Source organism: Dendrobates tinctorius, unplaced genomic scaffold (genome assembly GCF_039654945.1).
Source record: "Dendrobates tinctorius isolate UK_male_01 unplaced genomic scaffold, ASM3965494v1 ptg000036l, whole genome shotgun sequence".
Classification (NCBI taxonomy): domain Eukaryota; kingdom Metazoa; phylum Chordata; class Amphibia; order Anura; family Dendrobatidae; genus Dendrobates; species Dendrobates tinctorius.
The window spans coordinates 5,965,087-5,977,088 of record NW_027361704.1 but is presented as its reverse complement, the minus strand read 5'-3'; positions in this window follow the sequence as shown (position 1 = coordinate 5,977,088).

Below are 12,002 nucleotides of genomic sequence, written 5' to 3'. Positions count from 1 at the left end.
CAGCAGCAAAAAAGGCAAATGCAATTCTAGGATGTATTAACAGAAGCATACAGTCTAGATCACGTGAAGTCATTATTTCCCTCTACTCCTCTTTGGTCAGACCTCATCTGGAATATTGTGTCCAGTTTTGGGCACCACATTTTAAAAAAGACATCAACAAACTGGAGCAAGTTCAGAAAAGAGCGACCAGAATGGTGACCGGTCTGCAAACCCTGTCTTATGAGGAAAGGTTGCAGGATTTGGGAATGTTTAGTTTGCAAAAGAGAAGACTGAGAGGAGACTTAATAGCTGTCTACAAATATCTAAAGGGCTGTCACATTGTAGAAGGATCAACTTTATTCTCATTTGCACAGGGAAAGACTAGAAGCAATGGGATGAAACTGAATGGGAAGAGACACAGATTAGATATTAGAAAAAACTTTTTGACAGTTAGAGTGATCAATGAGTGGAACAGGCTGCCACAAGAAGTGGTGAGTTCTCCTTCAATGGAAGTCTTCAAACAGAGGCTGGACAGACATCTGACTGGGATGATTTAGCGAATCCTGCTTTGAGCAGGGGGTTGGACCAGATGGCCCAGGAGGTCCCTTCCAACTCTACGATTCTATGATTCTATGATTCTTAATCTACAGCGAGCCACCAGCTTAGAGTCAATCAGGTTCAGGGATGACCCACAGTCTACAAAAGCCGAAGTATGGAAAAAGCCGTTCTCAACACCAAGTTCCACCTTTAGCAGTATCTTTGAAAAATAAGAAAAAGGTCCCTGAGAGTCTGGATGACCTCCACGATTTTCACCCAGACTCAGCCGCTTGTTAGTCGGAGGACAGGAGGGGCAGTCTTTTTTCCAATGTCCGGGATCTCCGCAGTAAAAACACAATTTTCCATCACGTCGCCGTTTCCTCTCTTTCTCCTGGGGGTTGGTGGCTCCCACCTCCATAGGTTCAGATGGAAGCAAAACATCTGGGTTAGCAGGGAAAAAACGGAAACCCTCGCTGAGTAACACCTCTCTCCCGCAGTCTCCGATCCATACGGATAGCCTGAGTCATAGCCTCCTCCAATAAGCTGGGAGGTGGATGGAGAGCCAGAGCGTCCTTCAAGCAATCCGACAGTCCCTTCCTGAACAGACATCTCAGTGCGGAGTTGTCCCAGGACACCTCAGTGGACCATCGACAGAATTCGGAGCTGTACCATTCGGCTGAGTGCTTCCCTTGCCCCAGACCCAAAATAGTGTCCTCTGCCACCCTAACACGGTCCGGTTCATCATAGATAAGTCCTAGGGCCTCAAAGAACCTATCTACCGACATCCGTTCAGGGGCAGTAGGGGGCAACGAAAAAGCTTCAGCATACCCCTATACCAGATTGGATGGCCAAGCTATCAGTAACTGCATCCCAAACACACTGAGAGGTGGAATCGTGATAGCCACTTTCAATAGTGACAGCGACATCGAAGAGCATCACACAGAGAGTGGGCTACCTGTCTGCTTCTATCAGCACAACGCAATGCGGTCGCGTTGGGCTGATGGTCTCCATGGGGACCCCGGTCATCTTGTGGCCAGGAGGTCCTTCAGGGTCCTGCAGGAAAGGTGGCTTGCGAGTGCCTGCTAAGAGCAGGAGCTGACACGCCTCCTTCCCTGCCTGTTAGATGCTGATCTGATGCTCTGCAGTGAAGAAGCATTGCAGAGTATCAGATCAGCGATCTGTTACTATACAGTGATGTCCCATCCAGGGATAATGTAAAAAAATGTTATTACAAAGTGTAATAATATAAATAAATTCCTCAAAGGACAAAAAAAGAAAAAATACTATTCCAAAACATACATTTATTGATGTAAAAAAAAGTACATATATTTGATATCACCATGTCCTGAACGACCCGATGTATAAAACTTTCCCATTAGTTAACCTTTTCAGTGAACACCGTAAAAAATAAATAAAAACTGAGACAAAAAACGATGCTACGGTTGTGGCCAAAAGTATTGACACCCCTGCAATTCTGTCAGATAATACTCCGTTTCTTCCAGAAAATGATTGCAAACACAAATTCTTTGGTATTATTATCTTCATTTAATTTGTCTTAAATGAAAAAACACAAAAAGAATTGTCCTAAAGCCAAATTGGATATAATTCCACACCAAACATAAAAAAGAGGGTAGACAAAAGTATTGGCACTGTTCGAAAAATCATGTGATTCTTCTCTAATTTGTGTAATTAACAGCACCTGTAACTTACCTGTGGCACCTAACAGGTGTTGGCAATAACTAAATCACACTTGCAGCCAGTTGACATGGATTAAAGTTGACTCAACCTCTGTCCTGCGTCCTTGTGTGTACCACATATTTTGCAGCATAATGTAGGGCCCAGTGTGAGAAAGCTGGGTCTCCCTCAGAGGTCATGGGTCTTCCAGCAGGACAATGACCCAAAACACACTTCAAAAAGCACTAGAAAATGGTTTGAGAGAAAGCACTGGAGACTTCTAAGGTGGCCAGCAATGAGTCCAGACCTGAATCCCATAGAACACCTGTGGAGAGATCTAAAAATGGCAGTGTGGAGAAGGCACCCTTCAAATATCAGGGACCTGGAGCAGTTTGCCAAAGAAGAATGGTCTAAAATTCCAGCAGAGCATTGTAAGAAACTCATTGATGGTTACCGGAAGCGGTTGGTCGCAGTTATTTTGGCTAAAGGTTGTGCAACCAAGTATTAGGCTTAGGGTACCAATACTTTTGTCTGGCTCATTTTTGGAGTTTTGTGTGAAATGATCAATGTTTTGCTTTTTGCTTCATTCTCTTTTGAGAGAATACAACTGTATATCATAATACCGCCAAAATAAAAGTGCAGTAAAATGTGATAAAAAAGACGAATGTAAATAAATATTGGAACGCTGAAAACATCCTCTTGTCTCTCAAAAATCAAGCCGCCACAAAGCTCCGTCAGCGGAAAAAAGTTATAGCTCTCAGAATAAAGCAAAAATAATTTCTTTATTAAATAGTTTCTATTGTGTTAAAGCGCCAAAACATAGAAAAATGCTATAAATGAGGTATCGCTGTAATCGAATTGACCAGAAGAATAAATCAGTTATCAATTTTAATACTCTTGGAACCGTATGACCCCATTTATCCCTCTACCCCACAAAAAAAAATTGTGAATTGCTGACTTTTGTTCATTCTACCTCCCAAAAATTGGAATAGTAATGTGGCTGAAAATGGTACCAATAAAAACGTCAACTTGTCCTGCAAAAAACAGGCCCTCACATGAATCTGTAGGCCAAAATATGGAATAATTTTAGCACTCAAACTATGGTGATGCAAAAACAATTTTTTGCAATGAAAAGCGTCTTTTAGTGTGTGACAGCAGTCAAGCATAAAAACCCGATATAAATCTGGTATCGCTGTAATCACACCAACCCAAAGAATAAATTTGTCTAATATCTTATACCACACGAGAAACAGTGTAAAAAATAAATAAAACCAATTCTTCACCTGCAATTGATTTGTTAATTTATTTGCAATGAAGCTTGGCTCACATTTAACCTGGGCTCTACGCTTAGCTCTCACACCAGAATTTCTGTGCAAATCTCTAAAATATGTGATTCAGAAGGAAAACTTGGTGGAAGATTCCCTTTAATGACCCAGTTGCAGGCACTGTGAAAGTCATACTGTAGGACCTAGAAACTAGGGATGGTTAGCACTCGACTAGAAGGTTGATTCTTCGGTGCTAGTGAAAAGGAGCCAGTGGCCCCATAGACATGAGTTCAATATGAAATCACTGAACACATGGGATATGCTCAAAGTGAACTTTTTATTAAGTTTGACTGTGATGAAGCGACAGCGGACGTTTCGGCCTAACAAAGGCCTTTATCACATAGTCGCCAAAAAGACAAAAATATATACAATAAGAATCATACAGTGACTCAAAATATACATAGTATATACAAGATAAAAAATGAGTACATCTAAAAGAACATTTGGTGATAAACTATTCAGATGCCATATGATCAATAGGGAATATGGAGACACCTTAAGCGATTGAAAGGGAATAAGCTGGCGGTAGACACAAAAGAAAAAAGAAAACATATATAGAAATTACAGTGATAAGATCATACCCCTTTTATAGTAGAGTTTCGGTAGTCACCGGGCAGTAATGATCACTGCTAGGCAATATTTCAAATAGACGTGGATTAACCTATAGGTGAGGTTTAAAGGAGGTATGATTAGAAAAAACACATATAAAGACTCCTAATGGAGTATATTTGTAATGGCTGCATTTGGGGAAAGCCATAATACTATAGAGAGAAAAAATGAGCTGCCTAATGAACGCTCAAGTAGCTGACCATGGAGTGGAAAATATAAATGCAAAATGATAGATTTCGTACCGATATGCTTAGAGGTACTGCTTGCACAGGATCAGAGCTCCTGTAGGTATGACAAGGCTGTAATGGGCAAAAAATAACACCAAATCAGTATAAAAATTAGAGATTGTATCTGATGATTTAATGGTGTTCCCATACAAGAGGTTACTTACACTGATTGGTGGCGCAGTGGTGGGAGCAGGCACCGCCGTGCCTCTGCAGTGAATAATCCCTGTATTGCCATCCTTGTGATTTATCAGCGTTTGTTCCGGTCATCTGACTGGAAATGACGTGAGACACTGGAATATGCGCAGTCGGACGCTACTAGTGTCGCCCAAATAGGAGGAACCACCAAAAAAATGGTGCTGGATGTCAGCGCCTGCGCAGTAGAGTATAGTGTCGCCCAGACGAGGGAGATAGCGTGGAGTATTCGCGCCTGCGCAGTGAAGTGCAACGTCCTGTATCAATTCTAAAGGCAGTCAGCAGTGTCAGACATATGCACATAATGTCTAGCTGTATTCAAAAATGAGATATTTAGCAAAAAATAAAACTTTCACACTCCTTATCTATGAATTGTTCCAACATTTATGTTTATCCATCTCCCATAATGACAATTCTGCTTCATGTCACTTGTCTTATCTATTGCGTTATTTCTGTGCTGTTTTGTGTGTAAATATGTGATTCTTCAGATGTTGTATTAGTCTAATCTGATGAAGAGACCTGAGTAATCTCGAAAGCTTGCACTGTGTTACCATCTTGTCAGTTAGCCATTAAAAGGTATCAACCACTGAGGACTCTCAATTCGAAATATTCTTCTATCTACTGGCTAACACGGTACAAAGATATACATCTTTCCTGTACAACAGCAGTGTGCAGTTTTCACTCGGCGACATCCACTACTGCTTGTTTTAGGAAAACACCCATGGAGTCAAAATCATCACTACCCCTGTAGATAAATTCCCAAAAGGATATAATTTCCAAAATGGTGTCACTTGAGGGGGGAATTCTGCTTTTTTTAGCACTTAGCCATTCTATAAATGGAGTCTGCAAACTATTTAAGGAAAATCTATGCTGTCATGCCGCACTCACCAGGAGGCGGGGCTTCGGTCCCGACGTCACTCCCTCCGGTACGGCGGTCCCTCCGGCGCCTCCGTCGGGTGCGCACACGCAGCTCTCATCCTCAGGGCTCCTCCTCCATGTCACGTTTGCGCTTGCGCGCTCCTGTCAGTGCTGTCTCCGGGTTAGTCTCTATGGTAATGGAGGACCTGAAGCTGTAGTGGTCATGTGCTTTCTGGCTAGGATCTGACCCGGAACCTGTCATGGTCATGTGCTATATTAGGCTACCTTTCCCTCTGGGTGGTGCCTGATTATTGTTGTGCTTCCTGGCTGGGTCTGCTTAGTCCCAGTCGGGCCGTGCGCTGTTCTCAGGTCCTCTGCTCTGTCTGGTATTCTATTGTGCTCCTCGCACTTGCTCTGAACTTTCACATTGCTTCATGCTCAGTAGTGCCTCTTGGCACACTCTAGTATCCTGTCCTCTGTCCCTTGCTCTGTCGTACCTCCTTGTACTCTGTCCCTGTGCTCTGTAACACCTCCTGGCACGACTGCTGCTCCATTCAGTACTCTGTCGTGCTCCTGGCACGCGTCCTGCTTTGTTTACCTCCAGACGTATTACTCGCTATACGCCTTACGTGCTCATGGCTACCTGGCTCGCACTATCTGTAGTTTGCGCACTTCCGTGTACACTTTTTGTGTTCCTGGTACTCAGTCCCGATACACTCATCCGTGTTTCCTGTGAGCCGCCCCTCTTGGTACCTGCTGTCGAGGTTCTGACCTCTGAGGTACTGCCCTGTTGTGAGTTCATTTTCCCCTCCACCACTGAGGCCCGATGAACTCCCTCTTCTGGTAAAGAAAGGTAGTGAGCCTGATTATCATGCACCTGAGACTAATGATGATGACTGGCTGAGTGGAGTTACTGACTGGATATAAGGCCGCCGACGCCCTTCTGCCCTGCAGGTGATTTCTCTGAGGGATTCTTGGAGACAAGTCTGAATTCCTGCTCTTCTAAAGCTAAGTTTTCTGCTCAGCTTTTTGCATTTGTGCCTTGACTTTGTTTTGCTTTGTTTTTCTGGATTTCTGCCATTCCCTGCTGGGATGAGCTGAATTCCTTTAGCTCTGTCATCAGAAAATACCTGAGTGCTGATATAGTTTTTGAAGCCTAGCTGCTTCAGGGTCTTTTTCCATATCAGCCTCTTGGCTTATGTCTTTGATAGGGTTTTGGCAGATTGCAGACAGCAACCTTCCTTTCCTGTCCTGTTTAGTTAGCTTGGGCCCCATCGTTTGCTCAGCCTATCTTTCTATCTGTGTGAGTGTTTTTTCATCTTGCTTCACCGTCATTATATGTTGGGGGCTGCCTATTACTTTGGGGTCTGCTCTGGGGCAGTTTAGATTTCCTTTTCTGTCTTTAGGCTATTTAGCTCTCCGGCTGTGATCGAGGGGTCTAGGGCACCGTAGGAACCCCCCACGGCTACTGCTAGTTGTGTTGATAGGTTCAGGGGTCTGCAATCTGATAGTTGCCAACTTCTCTGGTTTTCGGGACGTAGCTTCTATTTTTGTGTCTGCCTCCTACGGTCACTCTATCATAGCAGAATCACCCGCCATACTGCAGATCCTAGGGTACTCAATAGCAGGAAAGAATTGTAAAAAAAAAAAAAAAAGTGTGTATATTTTTTCCTCTATATCTCTGAGGCCGTAGGGGGAATTTTTTTTTCTCTCAATGGAGATAAAGCAATTGTCTGATCGTGTGGAGCAGCTCGCTGCGGAAGTGCAGGGAATTTCCGCCTACCTTGCTCATTCACATGCTGCTGAACCAAAGATTCCTACACCTGATGTATTTTTTGGGGATCGGTCTAAATTTTTGAATTTCAAAAATAATTGTAAATTATTTTTTGCCTTGAAGCCTAACTCGTCATTGAGCTCCGCGCAGCAGGTTAAAATTGTCATCTCTTTGCTGCGTGGCGATCCCCAGGATTGGGCGTTTTCTTTGAAACCAGATGATCCTATTCTGACTAATGTGAACGCATTTTTTCAAGCTTTGGGGTTGTTGCATGACGAACCTAATGCTATTGATCAGGCTGAAAAGACCCTGTTGGCATTGAACCAGGGTCGAGATTCTGCAGAATTGTACTGTCAAAAATTCCGAAAGTGGGTGATACTTACTACCTGGAATGATAATGCCTTGGCTGCTCTCTTTCGGAAGGGTTTGTCAGAAGCCGTAAAAGATACTATGGTGGGATTTCCTGTTCCCTCTGGTCTGGACGATTCTATGTCATTAGCCATTCAGGTTGATCGGCGTTTGCGTGAACGCAGGATTGCACGAGAGGTGTTGCCACCAGTTGAACAGGTGTCTGAACCTATGCAATGTGATAGAGTTTTGTTCAGAGAGCAGTGTTAGGAGTTCAGAAGGCGTAATAAGTTGTGTTTTTTCTGTGGAGATGCCTCGCATATTATTTCTGTCTGTCCTAAACGAGAGAAACGCTTTGCACACACGTTTTCTGTTGGTGGTGTTCAACCTAAGTTTCTTCTGGCTATTACTCTGATCTGCTCCCTGTCCACATTTTCTGCCAAGGCTTTTGTGGATTCGGGAGCAGCCCTAAACCTAATGGACTTGGATTTTGCTAAACGTTGTGGATTTCCAATGACACCTCTGCAGACGCCTATCCCTTTGAGGGGGATTGATGCTACTCCTTTGGCGAAAAATAAACCTCAGTTTTGGACCCAGGTGGTAATGCGGGTCGCCCCAGACCATCAAGAAAATTGCAGATTTTTGGTGTTGCATAATCTGCATGATACCATTGTTCTGGGGTTTCCCTGGTTACAAATTCATAATCCAGTTTTGGATTGGAAATCTGTGTCTGTGGTGAGTTGGGGTTGTCGGTGTGCCTTTAGTGAGGCTCCGGTGTTTTCCACCTCTCCTCAGTCGCATGATGTTCCTGACTATTTGGCGGACTTTTATGATGTATTTAGTGAGAATGAGTCTGCGTCTCTGCCTCCTCATAGGAGTTATGACTGTGCAATTGAACTGAGCCCGGGGTGTAAATTTCCCAAGGGTCGGCTCTTCAATTTATCTGTACCCGAGCACGAGGCTATGCGATCCTATATTAAGGAGGCGTTGGAAAAGGGTCATATTAGACCATCCTCGTCACCCTTAGGTGCCGTTTTTTTTTTTTGTAGCCAAAAAGGATGGATCATTAAGACCTTGTATTGATTATCGTGCCCTCAACAAAATTACTGTTAAATATCAGTATCCGTTACCCCTGATTTCAGATCTATTCTCTAGAGTTAAAGGTGCTTGCTGGTTTACCAAGCTTGACCTCAGGGGGCGTATAATCTTATTCGCATTAAGCATGGGGATGAATGGAAGACTGCGTTTAATACTCCAGAGGGACATTTTGAGTACCTGGTGATGCCTTTTGGGCTCACTAATGCCCCTTCTGTCTTCCAGTGCTTCATGAACGATATTTTCCGAGATTTTGTCGATAAATTTTTGATTATCTATCTGGATAATATTTTGATCTTCTCCAAGGATTGGGATTCTCATGTGGAACATATTCGGACTGTGTTCTGGATCTTGAGGGAGAATTCCCTGTATGTCAAAGGATCTAAATGCCTTTTTGGAGTACAGAGGATTTCTTTTTTGGGATTTATTTTGTCTCCGTCAACTATTGAAATGGACCCAGCCAAGGTACAGGCCATTTACGATTGGGTTCAGCCCACTTCTTTGAAGGCCCTCCAGAAGTTTTTGGGTTTTGCTAATTTTTATCGGAAATTTATTGCAAAATTTTCTAGTATTGCCAAGCCATTGACTGATTTGACTAAGAAGGGTGCTGATGTGTTAAATTGGTCTCCGGAGGCTGTTTCTTCCTTTCAGGAGCTGAAGCGAAGATTCACCTCCGCCCCGGTTTTGCGGCAACCTGATGTCTCACTTCCGTTCCAGGTAGAGGTGGATGCTTCTGAGATTGGTGCAGGAGCTGTTTTGTCCCAAAGGGATCCTGTAACATCTAAAATGAATCCCTGTGCTTTCTTTTCCCGAAAGTTCTCTCCATCTGAATGTAACTATGATGTGGGGAATCGGGAACTGTTGGCCATGAAATGGGCATTTGAGGAGTGGAGACATTGGTTGGAGGGAGCTAAACATCAAGTCGTGGTCCTCACTGACCACAAGAATTTGATTTACCTAGAGTCGGCTAAGCGTTTGAACCCTAGACAGGCTAGGTGGGCCTTGTTTTTTACACGTTTTGATTTTGTGGTTTCTTTTCTTCCTGGAACTAAGAATGTCAAGGCAGACGCCCTCTCTAGGAGCTTCTTTGCTGATTCTCCTGTGGTGACCAAGCCTGCTACCATCTTAGGCGAAGGGGTAGTTCTTTCTGCCATCTCGCCCTATTTGAGACGTGCTCTAGAAGAGTTCCAGGAGGACAAACCTGAGCGTTGTCCCAGTGGAAAGTTGTATGTTCCTGACCAGTGGAAGAAGAGAGTGATGTCTGAAGTTCATTGCTCTGCTTTGGCTGGTCATCCAGGTATTTTTGGTACTAGAGATCTGGTGAGTCGGTCTTTTTGGTGGCCCTCCTTGTCTCGTGATGTCAGGAATTTTGTGCAGTCCTGTGGGACTTGCTCCCGGTCTAAATCGTGTTCTCGCTCTAGTGGGTTGTTGATGCCTTTGCCTGTCCCCAAGAGGCCATGGACCCATATTTCAATGGATTTCATCTCTGATATGCCTGTCTCTCAAAGGATGACTGTTATTTGGGTGATTTGTGTTAGGTTCTCTAAGATGGTTCATCTTGTACCACTCCCTAAGTTGCCGTCTTCCTCTGAGTTGGTGCCCCTGTTTTTGCAACAGGTGGTTCGCTTGCACGGGATTCCTGAGAACATTGTATCTGACAGAGGAGTTCAGTTTGTGTCTAGATTTTGGAGAACTTTCTGTTCCAAGCTGGGAATTCAGTTGTCCTTCTCCTCTGCTTTTCACCCTCAGACCAATGGGCAGACAGAGAGAACAAACCAGACCTTGGAGTCGTATTTGAGATGTTTTATTTCCGCTGATCAGGATGATTGGGTTTCATTTTTGCCCTTGGCCGAATTTGCTTTAAATAATAGAGCTAGTTCTGCCACTTTGATGTCACCTTTTTTTTGAACTTTGGGTTTCATCCTCGATTTTCTTCAGGGCAGGTGGAGCCCTCTGCCTGCCCAGTTGTTGACACTGTGGTGGAGAGAATGCACCAGATCTGGGACCAAGTGATGGATAAGTTATCTCTCTCCCAGGAAAAGGCCCAGCGGTTCTCCAACCGACATAGGACCATTGGTCCCCAGTTTAAGGTTGGTGATATGGTGTGGTTATCATCAAAAAATATTGCTATGAAGGTGGCTTCTCCTAAGTTTAAGCCTAGATTTATTGGACCTTACAAGATTTTGGAGATTATTAATCCGGTCTCTTTTCGTTTGGCTCTTCCTGTCACATTTAAAATCCATAATGTGTTCCATAAGTCTTTGTTGAAGAGGTTTGTTGAACCTGTTGTTCCGGGGGTGGCACCTCCAGACCCTGTATTGGTTGAAGGTAACATGGAATATGAGGTAGAGAAAATACTGGATTCCCGTCTGGCTAGACGGAGACTCCAGTATTTGGTTAAGTGGAAGGGTTATGGTCAGGAGGATAATTCCTGGGTCTCTGCCTCTGATATTCATGCCAAAAGATTGGTGCGTGCCTTTCATCGGGCTCACCCTGATCGCCCTGGTGGCGTGGTTGATGGTTTGGTGACCCCTCCTCAAGGGGGAGGTACTGTTGTGAGTTCATTTTCCCCTCCACCACTGAGGCCCGATGAACTCCCTCTTCTGGTAAAGAAAGGTAGTGAGCCTGATTATCAAGCACCTGAGACTAATGATGATGACTGGCTGACTGGAGTTACTGACTGGATATAAGGCCGCCGATGCCCTTCTGCCCTGCGGGTGATTTCTCTGAGGAATTCTTGGAGACAAGTCTGAATTCCTGCTCTTCTAAAGCTAAGTTTTCTGCTCAGCTTTTTGCATTTGTGCTTTGACTTTGTTTTGCTTTGTTTTTCTGGATTTCTGCCATTCCCTACTGGGGTGAGCTGAATTCCTTTAGCTCTGTCTTCAGAAAATACCTGAGTGCTGATATAGTTTTTGAAGCCTAGCTGCTTCAGGATCTTTTTCCATATCAGCCTCTTGGCTTATGTCTTTGATAGGGTTTTGGCAGATTGCAGACAGCAACCTTCCTTTCCTGTCCTGTTTAGTTAGCTTGGGCCCCATCGTTTGCTTAGCCTATCTTTCTATCTGTGTGAGTGTTTTTTCATCTTGCTTCACCGTCATTATATGTTGGGGGCTGCCTTTTACTTTGGGGTCTGCTCTGGGGCAGTTTAGATTTCCTTTTCTGTCTTTAGGCTATTTAGCTCTCCGGCTGTGATCGAAGGGTCTAGGGCACCGTAGGAACCCCCCACGGCTACTGCTACTTGTGTTGATAGGTTCAGGGGTCTGCAATCTGATAGTTGCCAACTTCTCTGGTTTTCTGGACGTAGCTTCTATTTTTGTGTCTGCCTCCTACGGTCACTCTATCATAACACTGCCCCTAACGATCCCTGTATAGGGGTCGGTCATC